At 47.0% G+C, this 20,694-nt stretch overlaps 1 protein-coding gene across 11 annotated transcripts in view; it reads right to left on the bottom strand.

Moving 5' to 3' along the window:
- ATXN1 (ataxin 1) overlaps positions 1-20,694 on the bottom strand; it is a 413,533-nt gene that overhangs the window by 101,152 nt on the left and 291,687 nt on the right. The window contains exon 7 of one of the 11 annotated variants that reach the window (XM_060614216.3): positions 12,986-13,066. The exons of the other annotated variants lie outside the window; for them this stretch is intronic. The gene's annotated coding sequence lies outside the window, so the exon portion shown is untranslated. The remainder of the gene's footprint in view (positions 1-12,985; positions 13,067-20,694) is intronic. 11 annotated transcript variants of the gene reach the window in all.

The following is a 20,694-nucleotide window of genomic DNA, read 5'->3' as shown; positions in this document are numbered from 1 at the left end:
GCCTTGGGAAAGAGCTAGGCCACTGCATGTGACAACTTTAACTTACCTTTGACTGTTTAATGAAGACGAGGTAAGTTAAGTAACATTTTTCTTAATGGAAAAAAAAAAAAACAAAAACACAAAAGCCCTTAGTTATTGCCCAAAGAAATGTTCAAACCTTATCTGTTCCACTGTTATCTAGAGCTTTCCTGTTCTAAGTATGGAACAAAATGGATTCTGAGAGTCTCCTTCCCTCTTATCTCTTCTAGAAGCAAGAATTCTCTAAAGGCAGGACAGGGAAGGAGGGAACATTTTGAATCATTTTTTTCCCTCTCTTCAAGCGAGTGCAAGGAGAATCGTGCCTGGTGAGGGGACACGGGGCCAGCACCGAAGTCACTTATGTAAGTAATAATGACTTCCACCCAGAACAATCTAAATTAGAGAGATTTTACTGGCCCAATAACTAATGTCACATTACACACTTACTTTCCTTTGTACCCTCTATCTGTGTGGCCTTTGATAGACAAAGCTTTTGCTATAACCATGGAGTATACAACAGGGCGACCGCAGAGTATGATACAACAGGGCAATCTGTGAGATATAAGAGGAATGACTACGTTACGGGGCTGTCGCAGGTATGTAATGAGACAACGCACAAAGAGCACTTGAAAGAGTGCCGCTACGTCCTAAGTATTCCATACACGCCAACTATGGTTCTTATTCCTCTCAGTATATAGAATTCTATTTAAGAGAGGGCAGACCCCGCCGAATCCCATCCCATTTTCAACCTATTGCTTTCAAGGTTCCCATCTCTTTCTCCTTGTGTTATGGCTATGTCCGCCTTCCTCCAGTAGACCTTCAGTGTTTGGAAAGCAGAAACCCTACCTCATTTCTCACCGTATACTCAGTAGAATGTGGCCTAGCCCCTCGCACCGTATAGGCCTTTAACAAGTCTTGATGGAATACACAAACGAATACAGGAGTGAACAAATTAATATACGTTGGAAAACGCCAACCATTTCCAAGCCACGATCCTTAAGGGAAATCAGAATGACAAAGCATTTGATTATATGCCTCTTCAATAAATAAAAGGAGTGACAACTTTTTTAATGGCTTTCCTTGTTTTGTTTCAGTTTATGAATACTACATCTAGCTACCAAAAAACTGATGCCATTTGGGTTTGAAGAACAAAGCCATGACTCTTCCCCAAAGAAGGCTAATCATACATCATCAATATCCTCTACTTACAGGATACTACCACTCGATGCAACAGGACACGGAGATCTAAGTCTAATAAATAAGTAGATATGCAGCAGAACAATATAGCCAAACTCCATATAACATTATTGAACATACACTGGCAACGATGATCAGTTCAAGACAAACCATATTCAGTAACAATTTATATACATGTGTACTTTTTGACAACTTACAGACTGTTATAGAAAGACAGGACTACATAAATCTAGCATGGAATAATGATTTGCAGCAACCGGTTGGGGACTTCTAAATTTTAGCTCGTTATCAGGAAGAGACAAATGTGAGCAAAATGGGACATCTATGTTTAGAATATGATTCCCCAGTTTTCCACCTGCTACTACCCTAATTCATCCTTTAAGACTTGGTTCAAAAATCAACTTCTCAGAAGCCCTTTATGTCAATTCCATCTTTAACCTCAGTGCTCTTGAGGTTAAAAACTATGTGAATGAATGAATGAATGAATGAATGAATGAAAAGGTGGAGAAGTGAGCTGGGGTGATTAACGGAAGCATGTCCTGAATTGTTCTGGTTCAGGAAAAGATTCAGAAGTGAACATTGTAACAGAGCTCGGAAAAGATATTTGGCACATAATAGGTGCTCAAATGTTCATTAAATGGAAGAATTAATGGAGAATTCTTCCTGCTCAACTGTTTTTGTCTAGAAGATGCAATTTCTGAAATTATTTTCATTGCCAAAGTAGATATTGTTCCCTTGTGCTATTATGTGCTTCCTCTAAACTATGAATCCCTGGTTCCTTGTAAAAAGTTTTAGTTTTTGTACAGAAATGGATTTTGTTTTGGCCACACTAAGCAGTGCTTCTCTGCTCAGGCACATTAACCACCCACTCCCGCCCCTGAAAAAGCACAGAGGCTTTCAGAAATGTGTGGCCTTTGGAATAAAGGAGAACGTGCACAGATCCACTGTAATGCATGGCATGGCATAAGTCAAATCAAAGAAGAAACAGAAGCAAGGATCGCTCATGAGATTTGGACTGCCTGACCACGGAACGCTCAGAATAAAATCGTAGGTGCTAACGGTAACGATCTCGTGTCAAGGACATAACAAACTTCTATCAGTTCCTTGGACAGACAGAATTGGTTTGATGTGGACCTAAGTCATGGTGTGGAGTTTTGCCCACATGTTCTTACTTCAGGACCTTCTAGGGGATGGAATTTACCACACGGCATCTGGGTGGGAACCTCATGTTTGCCCGCAGCCTGGGACTTTATTCCTGCTCTGCCCACAGATGACTGGTCAGCCCTCACTGAACCAGCTCCTCCTTTACAGCCGCGATTTGGTTTAAGTGATGCCACCTCCCACCCAAAGTCCCTGCTTCCTCTTCTATTGAATGAGGATAATAAGAGTACATATGCTTCACAATTGTCATGAGGTTCTGATGAGCTGATACACGCAGCTATGTTAGCGTGGTGCCTGGCACATAATAATGTGCCAATAAATGGTATCTATTAGAATCATTATTGTAATTCATAACCAAGCCTCCACTCGTTTGCCCATTACTTATCCAATTTTTTTAGCGTATTTTATATTTTTAAAAGTAATATTCCGAATGAATGATTGAAGATGCCCACATGGCTTGCCATAAGAAGGACTACTCTCCTCCCTTGTCGGGTGCTGTGCTATGCATGGAAGGTGCCATTCTCAGAAGCTGCGAGACCCAGGATGGACCACATTCTATGCTTTCCTTTAAAGAAATCGGCAAATGGGAGTGCCTGGGTGGCTCAGTCGGTTGAGCGTCTGACTTCAGCTCAGGTCATGATCTGATGTTTCATGAGTTCGAGCCCCGCATCGGGCCCTGTGCTGACAGCTTGGAGCCTGGAGCCTGTTTCGGATTTTGCGTCTCCCTGTCTCTCTGCCCCTCCTCTGCTCGTGCTCGCTCTTCTCTCTCAAAATCAATAAATATTAAAAAAAAAGAAATCAGCAAATATGACAACAAAGGGTGCAAGGGGAGCCTTGAGGAGAAAGGGATATGAGGGAAACATGGCTGGATGTGTGTGCTGAGCCGCTGGCCATGTGTACCGCTGAGGTCCAAGATGCAAGCAAGGTTAAGCCGGGAGGGAGGCAGCGACACAGTGGAAGGAATCTTGGGGCTTTCTGCCAGCATCTGGCAAAGTCCACATCTCTCCTCCGATCCAGCCTCACTCCCAGCAGAGGGCAGTGGAAGCCTGTGGGGTGTGTGTGTGTGTGTGTGTTGGGGGTGGGGGGGCGGATAATTGACCAGTAACCGCTGCTTATCCCATTGTCTACAGCGCTTTGAAAGAGACAGCCTCATTCTTTGGTCTAGTTGGCCACCATCAGAGGGCATTTAGTTTCGGTGCAGAGAGATATAAGGACCAGGGATGGTTCGGGGTGATGGCGCATTTTATATAACATATATACACACACACACACCACATCGCTGCCTTGGAGGATATAGCCCGCAAATATTCTGCTGCAACGTCAGAGTGCCCTTACAATGATGGAAAGCCACACGTTAATGCCAATTAGGTAGATCCCCACGAAATAATTTGAACCGAATGGAAATTACAACAGCACCGGTGTTCCCCATAAACACCGAGTTGGAGTGTTCTATGCTGAATTTTACTTCTGTGTTATGAAGGCGGCTGCTGATACGGTGGTATGACTTCTGCCGTCTCTGGGGACCTTCAAACAAATGAGCTATCTTGTAAGCCAGTCCCAGAATGCCAGCTTCCTAAATAAATACTAAGATGCATTTACTATTTGTATCACTTAAGAGGTTGAGGATGGGGGGAGGGGAACGATTCCAAACACATGCACGTTTTTATTTAACAACAGCTCAGCTATTAGACAATACGGGGTCCAGTTGATGCTTGGACAATGTGGGGGGGTCAGAGGCACCAACTCCATGCCACCCCATAGTTGAAAACCCACAGGTGACTCTGACTCCCCCGAAACTTAACTACGAAGAGCTTACTGTTGACCGGAAGCTTTACTGATAACATAGGCAGTCAATTAACACTTATGTCATACATATTGTATGTACTATCTATTGTATTCCGACAGTAAGGTTAGCTAGAGAAAAGAAAACGTTATTAAGAAAAGCGTAAGGAAGAGAAAATACATTTACAGTGCTGCACTGTATTTACTGAAGACAAGTCATGCCTAAGTGGACCCGTGCAGTTCAAACCCGCGTTGTTCAAGGGGCAACTGTATTAGGAAGACTGTCCTAGAAGCTGTGCTGGTGTCCTGAGTAAGTCTACACAGCATGCATACAGGCAGACATCCATAAATGATGTTGTTACTCTGCCCCAAAGGGATAAAACTCAGACCCAAACAATCCGGTTAGTCGCACCCTGGAGCGGACTAATTTGTATTCACTGTGACAAGTCTTTCCTCTCAGACCTGAAGTAATTATTAGAAAGTGAGAAAACAGACATTACTTTTGGGAAGCTGGGACGTGGCTTTATATTCTAAGTTGCCACCAGATAGAATGACCCATAAAAATAACTTGGAAGGCTATTACCTTACAACCAGAGCATATAAAATCTGATAGTTACAGACTGTGCCCCTGTCATGTGTATTTTAATTAAAGGTTTAAACTGCTAAGAGACAAAAACTGAAAACATGGACATAATCCATCTAATTTTGCATAATTTCTCGTTAGTTGCATAGCTGATTGTCACCCTGTCTGACCCCGATGTCCATGTGATGTGTGCACATTTCCTGGCTGGGGGCGTAAAAACCCCTTCTGCTGGGTACGACGATTGCTATGATTTCCTCTCGACGCACACGTGAAACCGGAAGGTTCCCAGCTGGAATTTACTGGAAGCACATTTAGGACAGGGGACCACTTGGTATTTATTTACGAGGTTCATCCAATTCAAGCGGCCAGGGGAACGTGAGCTTTTTGTTGTTGTTGTTCCTGGCCTTCTTGCTCTAGGTTTGTATCTAATATGGTGTGGGAGGACATCAGTCCACACGCCCTTGAGAGGGCGAGATTATTCGCACTAAAACTAACACGGCACATATCAACCGGCGGTGTCGTTTTAACATTAGCAAGGGCAGAGCAGGGAAAAAAAAAAAAAAAGAAACAAAATCACTTAGTGCACTAACAGTTACATTTGCCCGCCCCTCCTGGGATAAACCAGGACTAAAATAAGTAAATTAAATTTTTTTTAACATTTATTTATTTTTGAGAGACAGAGAGAGACAGAGCGTGAGCAGGGGAGGGGCAGAGAGAGAGGGAGACACAGAATCTGAAACAGGATCCAGGCTCCGAGCTGTCAGCACAGAGCCCGACGCGGGGCTCGAACCCACGAATCGCGAGATCATGACCTGAGCTGACGTCGGATGCCCAACTGACTGAGCCACCCAGGTGCCCCTAAAATAGGTAAATTTTAAATAACAGATAAATAAGACTCTGAGATTACGAGGTGAAAAGGGATGTGTAAGTGTTCAGACTTCTTGGGTTTGAGTCTTTCTGTTTCCTCTGAAAAAGGCGTTTTTCAAAACGTGGATTGAGGGGCGCCTGGGTGGCTCAGTGTCTGACTTGGTGTCAGCTTATGTCATGATCTCGCGGTTTGTGAGTTCGAGCCCCACATTGGGCTCTGTGCTCATGGTGCAGAGCCTGCTTGGGATTCTTTCTCTCTCCCTCTCTCTCTGCCCCTTCCCTGCTCTCTCACTCTCTCTCTCTAAGAAAATAAACTTTAAAAAAAAGTATTTTGAACACAAAAAACCATAGAGTTAAACACCAGGCTGCCTCCTATATATACAGGTCATTGTATTATATGATGAGGTTATACACAATCCCAAGGGCGAGGGCAAGGTCAAACACACGTGCATGTGGGGGAGGAGTGAGTGTGCACACGTAGGCTCACATTCCTACAGACCAAGCGGGCAGTCATTGGGACAACCACCAGTACGACAAATTAAACTCCGCCACAGTCAAGTCCCACCGGAACCTTCCAAACCTTTGTCTGAAAACACCGGACACTCCGAGACAGCTAATACATGGCAGTGTTTAGTGCTGTTCTTCCTCCTTGACTTGCACAGCTCCCCACTTCTTGGAGACACTTGACAAAGAAGGGTTCTGAGCCTCTGGAACCTGGTGAGGAGCATCCGTGAGTCCTGTTCCTGTCTCTAGAGCGAACTCTCACTAATAAACCCAGGGGCGGCAACATTAAGAGGCCCCGCCGGTCGCTGAGCAAATAAAAAATGGACACCATCCAACTAGCTACACTTTTATCTTTCATGATAAAGACCCAGTTGTGACTCCTCCTCCTCCCCGGGTGGGCAAATACGACACAAAAATGAACACATGGTAACAGCAGTTGCAGGGGAGAGATGTTTCTTTGATCTGTGTCACCTCTGTCCCCTCCGCTTTCCTGACTGGGACCAATGAGGTCTCATTTCAGTTCTTTCATATGTTTACAAGCCAGAGGGAAACCAGAGATGTTAAAGGTTCACTATGGGAAAAAAAAGAAAGTATTTCCAGTAAGGTGCTTTAAAGAAAAAGTATTGTCTTAGCAATTTTGAAGTTTACAATACAGTATTGATGACTATGTAATCAGTATGCTGTGCAACGGGTCTCTAGAACTTATTTATCTACAAGTGGTTGCAAGTTTGGAGCCTTCAACAACGTCTCCCCAGTCCTCCTCCTCCAGCCCCTGGTAACCACCATTCTGCTCTTCATAGACCCTACAAAGACCCTGTTCTTACCACACAGAGAAGAAATGATCATTATGGGAGGCGATAGAGGTGTTAGCTAATTATGGTGGGAATCAGACTGTCAAATGTAAACGTGTCAAATCAACAAGTCCTATTGCAAAATGTAAATGTATCAAATGCACCTTGAACTTGCAGGAGGCTATGTGTACAATTGTATCTCAACAAAAAGAAGAGTATTGTCATCTGACCTGTGATCTGATTCAGGTAATGAATTTTGGAGAGGGAACTCTAAAATTCATTTATTTTTTAATTTTTAAAAAATGTTTATTTACTTTTGAGAGAGAGAGAGAGAGAAAAGGTGAGTAGGGGAGGGGCAGAGAGAGAGGGAGACACAGAATCTGAAGCGGGCTCCAGGCTCTGAGCTGTCAGCACAGAGCCCGACACGGGGCTCAAACCCATGAACCACGATATCGTGACCTGAGCTGAAGTCAGATGCTTAACCGACTGAGCCACCCAGGCACCCTATAATTCATTTTTAATGAAGGGACATTGAGTGATAGGGCTGGGGGATGGAGAGAATCCTTATAATCACACACCAATCTCTGGATAATATTTTCTTTGTTAATCGACAAGTCTGAAAACTGAAATGCCATCTCTGATGTATTACTGTTCGAGTATGATCTCAACGGTCCTGAGAGCAGGTGGTGAGCACCGCCTAGAACTCAGGTTTGCTGGCTTTCCGTTTCTTTTGTGACTGTTGCTCTGAGGTAATTGCTGCTATAAGACAAATCAGAGCTACGGGTTCAAAAGAAGGCAGGCGAGAAGCACATGAGTGTGTGTGTGTGTGTGTGTGTGTGTGTGTGTGTGTGCACGCACAAGTGTGTAGGGGTGGGCTGCACCCACAATTGTTCGGCCATCTGCAACCATCCACACAGCCCATGTGGATAATCACAGTTGACTTTTCAGCCTCGTTGGGAGCCTGACTTTACTGACTGTACCTCTCTATTTGACCCCGGCGGCATGGGCCAAGTTCGCCTATGTAGTATTGATATGGTGTTGACTTATTTCCAGGCTTTGCCCATTGTTCCAGGCACAGGGACACAACAGATCATGCCACACAACCAACTGGCTATTCCGTGGAGAATCAACTGGAATTCTCCGTGTTGTCCTTACCTCCACATTAGAAGGTGGAGCTGCCCCAGTTAGAAGGGTGGTCAGGGGAATGTTCACAGAAGCCTCTGGAGGATCTCCCTGGGCATGGCTTTATGAAAGAGAGAATCAGCTAGGCTCTCTGAATGGATTAGGAGTCAAGGTGAAGAGGAAAAGAGAGACATGTTCTAGGGGTGATGGGAGTGTGGGTGCTCCGTGACTCCCTTAAGGAGCCATCCAGGACCTTCAAGACGATTCAGAGCTGCTCCAGCCTGGCTGGAAGCAGCCCCACTGTTGGTCCTATGTCTCCTCTGAAGACCTCCCAGGACCATCTGATGGGGCCAGGTCTGGGTCGGCAGCTCCCTGTTATACTGTCTACCCAGGGCCTCCTATGAATGCGAATTTCCAGATGCGTCTGTGGACCCTAAGACTGTGCCCATTACGTACAAAAGTAATCAACTCAACACAGAACAATACCCTCGCTATTGCCTTTCTTCATCTAAAATGCTGCAAAGCACTAGATCTCCTAACTCTTTCATATTTTAAAGATGCTTGATGTCAGGGTTCCACGGACCAGATCCAAACCAAATATCCTCAGGTGCCTTCTGTCTTAGGACCCCTCCATACCCGCAAACTTCACCTTCAGGGAAAAAGGGAGCCCGCTTTGCCTCACTGTGCCAAGCTGCTCACCAAAAGTGACCCAACAGGGACCTGCTTTCCTCACTCAAGTGTACTTGTTCAAAATGCCTTTCTGGACAGTGGCATTTTAACAGTGTCTACCCCTTAACATACGGTCTAGAAATGTTCCAAACATATTACGGTAGACAAAGTCTAGCTATAGGTCCTGCTTACCCAGTGGCGAACCGCAGAAAAGTATAATTCATACTCCCTAGATGCTGTAGGTTCTCCATACTTTCTTAATAATGCTGCCGACTTTTCTTTCTCCTTCCAAAGAGATTTCAGATGTTTTTATAAAATCTTTCCATTGCGAAACGGGTCCCTAAACCTCCAGCGTGGACATTTCTCTTGTAAATCCCAAGAGTTTATTATCAGATTTGCTTTTTGGTCCTCACGATATCCATCCTACTTGTGCTGCTCACTTTCCAAAATTTAGGAATGAGAAGTCATGTGGGAGAGGTGGCAGGACTGAGACATTGGTCCCCCCCCCCCCCCGACACACACACACACAATGTGCCCGTTACACGCTCCCTCGTTCAACTGCAAACATGGCGGCAATGTCACGGGTGGTGGCCCATGTCCCATAACCTGTTTGCCAGCGAGCAATGACCCTGTGCTCCGGAAAGAAGAGAGAGTGTTCACCATTTCGGCATGGTGACATTACAGTTAGATTTCCCAGCTAGCCTCAGATGCTCACAGACCGCTATTAACCATGGTCTGCCGCAAGCATATGGGGAAAGACAGGCTGGAGTAGATCACAAGGGAAGACTCAATGGCATATTTGCCCACAACACTGCTACAGTAGCATAGCTTAGAGAGAGTGAGAGGCAAGGCATTCATCCGCTATTTCATTCTGGAAGGAGGATCATTTTGGGGGAAATCTGCAAAACCTTGTGAGGACAGAAGGCAACATTGCTTTCAAGTCATGAGTAATGAGCCGTTTGGTAGGAAGGAAGTTGATTCTGTCATTCATTCTGACAGGGCTTCTTCACAGAAAAGGAGGGGGGGCTGAGGGCGGGGGGCAGGGGGGGGGCTGGCTGGGGAGGCGGGGAGAGAGGACAGAAGGGTGAAGCCAGCCAGGCAAATGAGAATGAGAAATTGCAATTATGGACCTTATGGAGAAGCTGCTGGTAAGCCACTCTGGCCAAAGGAAAATGTTGATTGGACCAGTTTCGGAGGGAAACAGACAGCCCTTCTGGAAGCAGATGGATGACAACTCTCTGGGAGGAGGCTGTGTTGTTCATGTGCGAAATGGTCTTAGCCAAAGAGTAAAAGTGCCAAGCCATGTATGTAAGCAGGAGCCACCTGGCCTTCGTGTGGTGGAGGAGCGGGGTGTGTGTGTACGTGTGTGTGTGTGTGTGTGTGTGTGTGTGTGTGTGTGTGTAGGATGGCAAGACTTTGGCAACAAACCTCTAGCTGAAAACTCCAGACCATTAAACCAAGCAGGTCTTCATTTGTCTCTCTCTCCCTCTCTCCTTCTCTCTCTCTCTCTCTCTCTCTCTCTCTTTCTCCTTTTTTCTTTCTGGTTTCCCTCTCCCTCCAGCCAGCACTCTCCTCCTGCTTTAACCCTTCCCCACTTCTGCATGTATCTTGTCTTATGAAACCATAAAATTGAGAAAAAACCCAATAGTAAAAGATCCAGTTCGAGGCAGGATTCAGGTTAAGTGAGTAGAAATAATCTGCCGGCAAAGGACAGAGTCGGAACAAGCCCCTCTATAGCCTCACCTGAAGCCCCCTCCCCGCTCCCCGCCCCGAGTCTATCCTCATGGACTGGGTTTCCTGGGTGGGTGGGTGGGGGGAGGCAGGAAGAACGGCAGGGGTCGGGGGAGGATTTTGGTGGAAGTGGATGGTCCAGGTCCAGAGGTGGCCTCTGATGGGGGCCATGTCGTCTCCGGGGCAGATAGGATAGACATCCCCCACCAGCGTTTCTCCACCTCGGTGCTACCGACATTTTGTACTGGCTAATCCTGCTGTGGGGGGACTGCCCTGTGCATGACGGATGTCGTGGGGGGTGAACTCAGAACCACTGAGATAAGCTTCATGGAGGCTTGGCTGGTTTCAAGGGGAAACTACTCTCTTGTTTCTTGCATGAAGGTTAAACACACACACGCACACGCATGCAAGCACTCAAAAACACACTCTCACACATCCAACATTAATACAAAGGCCCGAAGAAAAGGTCACTCTCATTTCTGATTTTTTCTCATACTTTCTTCTGCCTGATTTGTCGTGAATGCATCTAAAGCTGGGGCCACAGCATCAAGGGCTCCATTTTTAAAGTGACCTTAACTGCCTCCGCTGTTTAGGGCCTTAAGCCCCAGAAGCCTGGATGGAAACATTCAGGCAGGATACAACTCGCGTTCTTTCATTCAGCTCCTGCAAAATAATGTTGCATACATATGCATGCCTTATAATCGGGCTCTGCTAACTGTCTGCACCCAAAAGAGAAAGCAGACGTATAAAGACGATTGAAAATGTATTCCACAGGGCTCTGAGGTTGTTTTGAAAGACTCTTGATTCCTCACAGATTTTCAGTGACTAGAGGGATGGGGGGCTGTAGGAGGCTTGCTGCACTCTGAATTATTTAGCTGACTCAAATGAACAGATTTCACATTGCTCAGTGTACCTGATACTGACATTGCTGTTTACGGATCGGGTCTTTTCTGCGTGTAGAGTGAGAGCACACGAGCATAAACAAGACACGGCCCGTCTTCTCCTGTATGCTGGGACTACCAGCAGCCAATGTCTCTTAAGTGCTCACGCACCGCTGTAACACCTTGGCTTTCATCCAAGCCTCGCAACAAGGTTGTGAGGTAGCTCCTCTTCAGCCAAGTTTGCAAGGGAGGAAACTAGACGGAGAAGGTAACTGTGTAGCCCGATTCCAGTGCTGGTAGATGGCAGAGGGCGGATTTGAACCCCGGGCAGGTTCACGCCAGCGCCTGTACGTCTAACTGGCATGCCGGGCTGCCCTTTTCTGCTCCGGCGGTCACACAGCCAACGACGCTCTCAGGCAGGCGGTGCTAAGCGTCATAAATAGCAAAGAAGTCTAAAAAAAAATTAAAATGGGATCTGGTAACCCAAAGGAGGGACCGGCTGGCTTTGTGGTTAGATGGGTTTGTGGAGCAGACAGGTGTTGAGTGGGGATGCTGAAGTCTGGAGGGGGGTGCTTCGTGGGCTGGGTCGGAATGAAGGGGAACACGGATGCAAATGGGTAGGAAACGTCGGAATTACAATGGGAGTTAGGCGTGGCTGGAACATGGGCTACCGACGGGGGGCGGAGGGAAGAAAGGCTGGGGAGGCTGACAGAGATCACCCTGGCTACCAGTCCCTGCACCTGCTTCCTCCTCGTCTTGTGCGGGGAGCTTGGGGGTTTCTGGTGAAGAGAGGGCACCTGCTGAGCGGTGGCTGTGGTATGCCTCGCTTCTTAAGAACCTTAGATTTCAACTCTGCCCCATTACCCCTTCTCCATAAAGAGACAACCCGTCTTGTAAACGCCTTTTCCTTCACTGACTGGACGGACCCCACGTCTCCCACTGGCACGGGCAGACACGCAAAGATAGCCGACGACACGGTGCTCGAGAGATGCCGAGAACCCTTTCAGCGAACAAAACAACAGCGTCAGAACTTCTCTTAGGACAGGACCCGAGTTGCACAGTTTAGTCCCATTCGATCCGCGTAAGAACCGCAAGCACAACCGTTACCCTGTCGCCCTTGACAAGTGGAGACACCGAGGCAGAAACGGCTACGGGCACCCTTTGCCAAGGTCACACAGTGAGACAGTGTGCCGGCTGGGGCCCACACCTCGGTCTTCGATTCCCATTGGAAGCTAACTGTGGATGGATCCGGGGTGGAGGGGGCCATCTGCCCCCCACTGCATTTTCAAACGTGAGCCACCAAGTCCCCCGTGTTTCTCATTTCATTGTCCAGGTCATAGCAACTATTGAAATAAAGCTATACAGTTAGTTCAACATCAGTCAAAAAGGAGAGAGAGAAGGAAGGAAGGGAGGAAGGAAGGAAGGGAGGGAGGGAGGAAGGGGGGAGGAAGGAAGGAAGGAAGGAAGGAAGGAAGGAAGGGAGGGAGGGAGGATAGAACAAAACAGGAAAAGACCCTGAGTTATTGAGAGCCCAGCCCATGGTCTGCAAAGCTGACAGTTATTATGCGTAATTAACACAAAGCAAGGTTCTGTATACACACTATCTCCAGACATGTTTTTGAAACAAGGGTTTTGCCTTTTACCACCAATAATTTGTCTTGTTGTATGTTGTTACTTACACAGATGTTCCATAATTTTTTGCATATGGCTCAGCCAAAGAAAGCGTTTTCCCCTTCCATTTTTGGGAAAGATGAGATTGCCTGTGTGAGGGAGAGAAGAACGTCTAGTTTTTACATAATTTCTATGGGGATGAGGGGTTGGGGGTGGCTGGGGTGTGTGTGTGTGTGTGCGCGCATGCATGTGAGTGTTGTGGTGTGTGTGTGTGTGTGTGTGTGTGTGTGTGTGTGTGGTGACAGGTTCCTCCACCCAATCCTACAACTGCATCTTATCGGACTCTCTTCACGAAGCCGTTCCTACAGGACTGGGGAGTCCTATGTACATGCAGGTTAGTGGCATTTGCTGGGATAACGCATTATCAAAAGCCTCTCTGAAAAGGGCCTGAATATTTACCGAAGAAAAAAGAGGCGGGAGAGATGGGAATACATGGGAGAATTTTTCTCTCTCTTGGCAGTCTTCACAACTGAACACATCAGAGCCTCCCGTGCTTCTGTGACGGCCCTGCGTGCAGTCCAGTATGCACATATACGGTATCAGAGGACAATGCTGCCCGGCGATTTCTCGGGAAGGGGGATGTGTCTATGCGGATGTGGTTTATTTCCAGGGGGTGGGAGTGGTGGGGGGTGCACATATCAGAGGGAGGGGTGAGATGAAATCCAAGGATACTGGGGTTTTTACAAGAGAGAAATCCAACTGGCTGGAGGGATGGGGGGGGGGTGGCGAGGGCAGATTTAAAAAAATATATACATTTTCTCTTTTATTGCGATGCCACCAATTGAGAGAACATTCTGCTGGGGGGGATGTCTGCCAACGACTTCTAATTCAGTTTGTTCTACCCGTTTTATTTTTAAACCCAAGTGCAGATTTTATCCCTGGAATGTTATAGAATTGGTGTGGGCAGAAATGGGCAAATTTACTTCAGAGGTGTTTTATAACAACTTGGAAAAGACCCTCTAAAATTCTCCAAGTACATTTCAGGGGTGAATTTCATTTCCTTTCTCTTCTTCAGAAAGCTACTTCGATTTTTTTTTTAAAATTTGCACTTTACAAGGTAAAACATGGTGATAATTTTGAAAGCATTTCAAGATAATGGTACTATCTATTAGGTGTTTACTATAAGCGAGGTAGTTGGGAGTAGATTGCATACTCTCTCTCATTTAATCTCCCTACTACTTTATTATGCCCATTTATGGGTGAGAAACCAAGGTAGGGAGGGGTGCCAGAGCTGAGTTCAAATCCCAGTCCTGACAATATCAAAATCCTTCTTAGCCACTATGCAAGTATGCTTCCATATATCAATGTCTGGCACTTTGTGCTATTAACCAGGCTACTTATTATTCCAACAGGACGCTGGCAAAGGCAGATTTCCTTAGCTTCCTTTTCTGATGAGACCCTGATGCAGCCGAAGGAGGCTTGCAAAATCTATCCAGTCTCTGAGCAGGAGTTTTGGGGGTGAGCATGATGGTAACAAGAGAGTGGCAGAATTGGTGAGCGAGTGAGTGACACGTGTGTGTGTGTACTTTGAAATGCCACAGCACCAGTACCAAAAATTGCTTGTCCTACCTTGGCAACATTAAAGAGCGGTAGAATGTCCCTCCCAACCCCCCGTCCTCCAAAAGTATTTACTTCAAAAATCGATTTCCTCTGTCACTATTTATCGCAGCATTTTGCTCAGTGGTTCTGAGAAACCGCATGGAAAATCACAATGTTACACTTGTTAAATTGACCCTGCAGGGCTCGACCGCTAGAACATGCATCATCCCAAGAGGTAAAAAGGCAAGTCTGCCAGGCTCATGCTGAGAATATCATCATGAAACCAACAAGGATATGCAAATCTGTCTGTTCTATAGCTCATTTGCATAGTTTTTCATTGGTTTTGTAGAACCTCTATACTAAATGTCAATTTCCTTTTCTTTCCTAAAGCTTATTAGCTGTGTGTGATGTTTACAGCTTGAAGACCAAACAGATTTAATAGGTAAAACATTTAAACGGTATAATTAAAAAGCATGTGAGAGGCTCTGATGTAGATCAAACGCAGAGATATACTTGTGCTGTTAAAATATGCTTTCCAAGTTTGGAAGATGCAGAGGCTTTATACATGTCTGTGCACGCATAAGCTCCACCACAAAATTTGCTTAACCTATTTTTTTTTCTGCAACGATCTAGAAAAAGCAGAGAGATGTGCTTACAAACTACTAAGGGCTTGAACCTAGTTGCTGAGTACACATTTTACTCACAACGAAATCTGAATGGAAGTCTGCCAACGTCTGGGCCGACGTTCAAACACTCTGAGTTTCTGTGTATTCCAATCTCTCAAAACTAATGTTTTAAAACTCTTTTGATATTTTCTGAGGCACTACAGAGCTAAATCCTCACCTCTCGGTTCAGAGTAACATGCAACAATCATATTCTGCTCTAAAGATGTGCGAAGGCCTTTCACCGTGCAGCGTTTAACTTCCTCTACAGCGTCAATACAACGAACACGTGATGGGTTTTGACCCAAATTATTTTCCTTTGTGCATCAGATTTGGGAGCTGGGTGAAAAGAGGCAGGTCTGGAGAGATCTTGGAAACATCTATGAAGACTGAAAAAATAATTACCTAAACGGGAGGCAAAAAAATCTTATTTTCTTTTTTGCATTCCATGTGGGCAGGCGGAGCACATACCTACTACTGGTCATTAGTTCATAATGGCTCTGCCAGAAGGTAATTGGTGATCCACACCTTTGGAACACTTCTTCACTGGCAACGTTAATACAATTAGCGGATAAACCAAGTTCCGCGTGGCCCGCGGGGGAAACGGCTGTACGATATCAAGTTAAACTTTATATCTGGCCTTTAAGGAAGAAAAGGAAAGCCAAGTGGTCTTAGGAGATCTTAGAGGCGGTAAATAACTGAGACCTGCCGCTACAAACAAAGAGAGATGTCTTTCCAGGTGAAACATCGTCTTGCCACACGGAGCCCAGGTGAGGCTGCCATAAAACACCTCTGTCATGTTTTAGTGCCTTTGGGGCCACAGGCACATTTGTGCTTGATGGAATTCAGCTGTGCAGCTCCTTCCTGTCAAACACAATCCATCCTGTTTTAAGTTCTTTCTTCGGTCTGACGTGATGGGCAGCGGGACGAAACAGGTGGATTAAACAGCATGAAAGAGAACGAAAATAAGAACAGTTCTCAAACAAAAGCACAACTAGGGATGCTGCGGCCGCAGTCTGCGGACCTAGGTCTTGATGGCTCTCCGAGGAATTATTTCCAAAGCCCAGGCAAGCCACAGGTGGGCCCTGTGCCCCTGTTTCCTCATCTGGGAGACGAGGGTCACCACACATCCTCTAACCTCAGAGAATCTTTGAAAAGCGAGAAGTGCCGCGAACACGGACGCCAAACTATTATCTCGGGATTCAATGTGCCCAAATCCGATGGAAACAAGTGAGACCCTAAATTAATTTGATACCTTATGCTATGAGCTGCATTTTCCAAAAGCCTTTGAAAACTGGCATTTATAATATTTTGTGGGTTCATCCTTTTCCGTGTTCAGACACATGTGCACACATCAAAACAGACCCAGTTAAATCTGAATTATCCAGTGGGGGATTATCCAAGATTCTTACTGTTTCTCCCTTTTCCTGTTGCCCATTTTTTAGATTCTCTGGCAATTCCTCCATGATTAAGGAAAAGCATGCAAATCAATCAATCCCCTTCCTCATGCACTGTAATTTCAATTATCTGTGTTGCCTCAGCCTCTATTGGCACGGATAAGTGAGGACGTGCTATTTGTACTCACAGTTGGATGTAAACATTTGTCTGCATTGTCAGGAAATGAAGCAGTGGCATAAATTAACTTAATCTCTCCACCTTCTTTTTTTTTTTATATTTATTTTTGAGAGAGAGAGACAGACAGACAGACAGAGTGTGAGTGGGGGAGGAGCAGAGAGCGAGGGAGACACAGAAACCAAAGCAGAAGGCTCCAGGCTCCAAGCTGTCAGCACAGAGCCTGACGCGGGGCTCAAACCCACAAACTGTGAGATCGTGACCTGAGCCGAAGTCTGGTGCTTAACTGACTGAGCCACCCAGGTGCCCCTTTCTTTGCCTTCTTAAAACTTTGCTTACTGACTGGATATTTTTCTAACATTTCTTTTTTTAATCTTTTTTTTAAAAAGTTTATTTATTGAGAGAGAGAGAGAGCACAAGCAGGGGAGGGGCAGAGAGAAGGAGAGACAAAATCCCAAGCAGGCTCCATGCCGTGAGCGCAGGGCCTGATGCGGGGCTCCAACTCATGCCCCGTGAGATCACAACCTGAGCCGAGACCAAGAGTCAGATGCTTAGCCCACTGAGCCACCCAGATACCCCAAAGATTTCTTTCCTAGTTTTATATCTACATACCTGCCTTTTAAAATGGAAAATAATGAACAAATTTTAACCTTCCTTTGATGACTCAGCACTAGAAATAACAATCTATTTGTTATGGGTCTATACTCTACAGCACAGTTTTCTATCTGCTTTTGAATATTCTTCTCACTTCCTCTCAGCCTTCTTTTTTCATCCAACAAATCAAATACGTGCGGACTGTCTCCTGTATGTCAAGCGCTAAGCTGTCAGGGGGTACAGGTTGAATGAAGAAAACCGGCAGGGTCCTACACTCGTAGAGCTTCCATTCTGGTCGGGCAGGAAAGATACGACATGATGGCACAAATAGATAAGCTTATATGTGAAAACAGCTCTCAGAGAAACGTGCAGGGTGATGGGGAATCGCTCGACATGGTGGAAGGAGGTGGGCGAAGCGGGCTACCCTAGAGGGAGGTGGAAGCGGGGGGGATGGGGAGAAGTAGGTAGATCCAAACGATATTTAAGACACGGGACCAGTAGGACTTGGTGGCAGAGGCAGAGGAAAATAGAGAAGAACACTTCAAGGATGGCTTTTGGGCATCTGTCCTGGGTAACCAGATTATGCCCGTGGCCGAGGTGGAGAACGGGACCAAGATGAGATTTGGTGGGAGGGAGAGGGTTATAACTTTGGCCCTGAACATGTCCAGCAAAGGTGCCTTTGTGATATCTAAATGGAGCTCGCTGCCAGGCAGGCCGCCGGGTAGAGAGGCCCGAGGTTGTGGAGAAATCTGGCCTGAAGGTATAGATGCAGGAGTCTGCGTCCATCATGGAGCTGGGCGTTGGGATGAGATCGTCGGGGGTGAAAACGGAACCGGAGGAGAGAAGTGGCCCAAGGCCGAGGCCGCGAGGAACGCTGGCACATGGGTGTAGACAGCATTCAGAGGAGGAACGCTGAAAAGGGCATTCGGAAGAACGGACCAGAAGGGGGAGAATGGACATCAGAAGAGAAATGGCATGAAGGACGCCAAGGGAGGAAGGTGTTGTGGAAAGGAGGGAATGAGCAGCACTGGCCAGGCGGTTGAGAAATCAAGTCAGAAGAGACTGGTAAGAGCACACAACACATCCAAGGACGTGGAGATCACAGACGACCTCAGCAGGAGACGGGAGTGTGGACTGGAGTGGGAAAGGGCCAGGCCGGGGCCAGCGGAGCATGTATGGGTTGTCTTTTACCAGGGGCAGCAGAGGGTGAGGCTCTGCAGACGGGCACGGTCAGGCTCATGTCTGGCTGCTCCCATTGACCCATGAGATTGAAGGCAAATAGTGAATTTCTCTAGAGCTCCATTTTCTCGTTTGTACAAGGAGAGAAATAACCTACCTACGGGGCTGTTGGGAGACTTAAGAAACACAAATCACTTCGCCCAGTGCCTGACGCGTAGTACCTGTTCAATAAATGCTAGTCTTTTATTGCCGTCCACGCTCTCTTAACCAATTTATTTGTTGAGGATCTACGTGTCAGGCATTGCATTAGACGCTGGGACAGAATGATCAACAACGACAAAAACTAATTACCCACCCTCACGGAAATAAACACACAGTTTCACCATGAAATGCTTTCCGTTAAATGGTGGTACATGCTAAGGAGAAAAAGGAAAAGGAGCTAGGGCAGGGGTCTAGAACACAATTTTCAAAAGTCTGTCAAGAGACGCTTCATAGAAGGGCGCCTGGGTGGTTTAGTCGGTTAAGCATCCAACTTCAGCTCAGGCCGTGATCTCATGGTTCATGCGTTCAAGCCCGTGTCGGGCTCTGTACTGGCAGCTCGGAGCCTGGAGCCTGCTTCGGATTCTGTGTCTCCCTCTCTCTCTGCCCCTCCCCCAGTTGTGCTCTGTATCTCTCTCTCTCTCTAAAATAAATAAACATAAAACAATTAAAAAAGTAAAAGAGGCTCCATGGAGACAGTGACACTTGAGCAAAAGCCTCGAGAAAATGAAGAAAGCAATGTGGTGTCTTAAGGAAGAGCATCTCAGGTTGAAGGAACTGAAGGCGCAAATGTCCTGGGGTAGGCCCCTGCCTGACATGGTAAGAAAGGAGCATCGAGGTGGGGGCTGGTGTGGCTGGGGCTGGGGCTTGCTAAGTTTGGGCGGGGGGGAGGGAAGAGAGCAGGAAATGAAGTCAGGGGCCGGGACAGGGGTGGCTATGATGCGCTCTTTCGGCCATAATAAGGTCTCTGGGGGTGGGTTGTGCAGGAGACAGAGGAGTCAAGGGCAGCCTCAGAGCCTTTGGCCAGAGCAAATGGAAGGAGGGGGCTGCCATTTCCTGAGGTGGGAAGAGTGGGAGCGGCCGGTGAGGGAGAAGGGCAAGGGCGCATACAAATGGGGGTGCTTGCCGGGTGGGGGGGATATCCGAGTCTGGCACCGAAAGGAGAGGGCAGGCTGGAGAAGCTGTCAGCTTTGACACGGTTTTAAGAGATCAACGGGAAAGCCGAAGAGGTCTGAGGACTGAGCTCTGGGGCTGCCGAATGTTGAGAATCCACCTGCTGCTACCCTCACTGTTCCGCTCGGTAACAGGTGCACGGGCTGCATGGAAGGTTCTGGCCACGGCCGAGGTGCATCGAACCGCACACGCAAACGTCACACACGTGAGGGCTGCACGGCACAGGTGCGTGGCAGACTTCCGTCTCCTTCAGGGGACGCCCGCGTTTGTCACATGCCCCGTGTACTAAGCTGTCGAGCAGACCGCCAGTCAGCTGGGCCACAGGAAGTAGAGGCCAGAGGTGGCTGGTGAGCAAAGGGACAATTCATAACCCCGTTCGCTACTCTTCCGCCAAACACTTAACAGAACGGACGAGACTCCCGGAGAGTTTTGCTGTACTATTTGCCAACGAGAAACACAGAAAATCGTAACTCCTTGTGTTTTCTTCCTGTTCTTACATGATTTCATTAGCGTATAAAGGATTGGTATTCCTCTTTGTTCCAGCGCACGTGCGGATGTGCTTTCTGTCCACTGCTTCCTAAATGGCTGAGCTGGCTCCGGGCAGAGTAGGATTTGGCCATGACCGAGGAAGCTGAGCGGCAGACGGTACAGAAGAGCTCCCTGCATCTAGAAACGCATTGCCCACAGGGCCGTCTTGTCCAGGAGCGGATGCCACGCTAACTGTGGCCCTGCTGACATCCGCATTCATGGCACGGCAGCGTGCTAGCTGGAGAGGCGGTGACCGTGGCCAAGGCCTCCTTAGAGGTCGTGCTTAGAGGGCCTGAAACACCTGCCATCTGCAGAGCCAAGAAAGAGAACCACGGATGCTGTTGAAGAGCCTCTGGCTGAATTAAACAGCTCTTCTTTATCTGTCCTCCCTTCCTGTCCCTATTTAAAATATTACGAGTGCGACACATTAC

Source organism: Panthera onca, chromosome B2 (genome assembly GCF_046562875.1).
Source record: "Panthera onca isolate mPanOnc1 chromosome B2, mPanOnc1 haplotype 2, whole genome shotgun sequence".
In the NCBI taxonomy this organism is placed as follows: domain Eukaryota; kingdom Metazoa; phylum Chordata; class Mammalia; order Carnivora; family Felidae; genus Panthera; species Panthera onca.
Note: the sequence above shows the minus strand (reverse complement) of the source record. Positions and strands in the feature narration are given on the sequence as shown.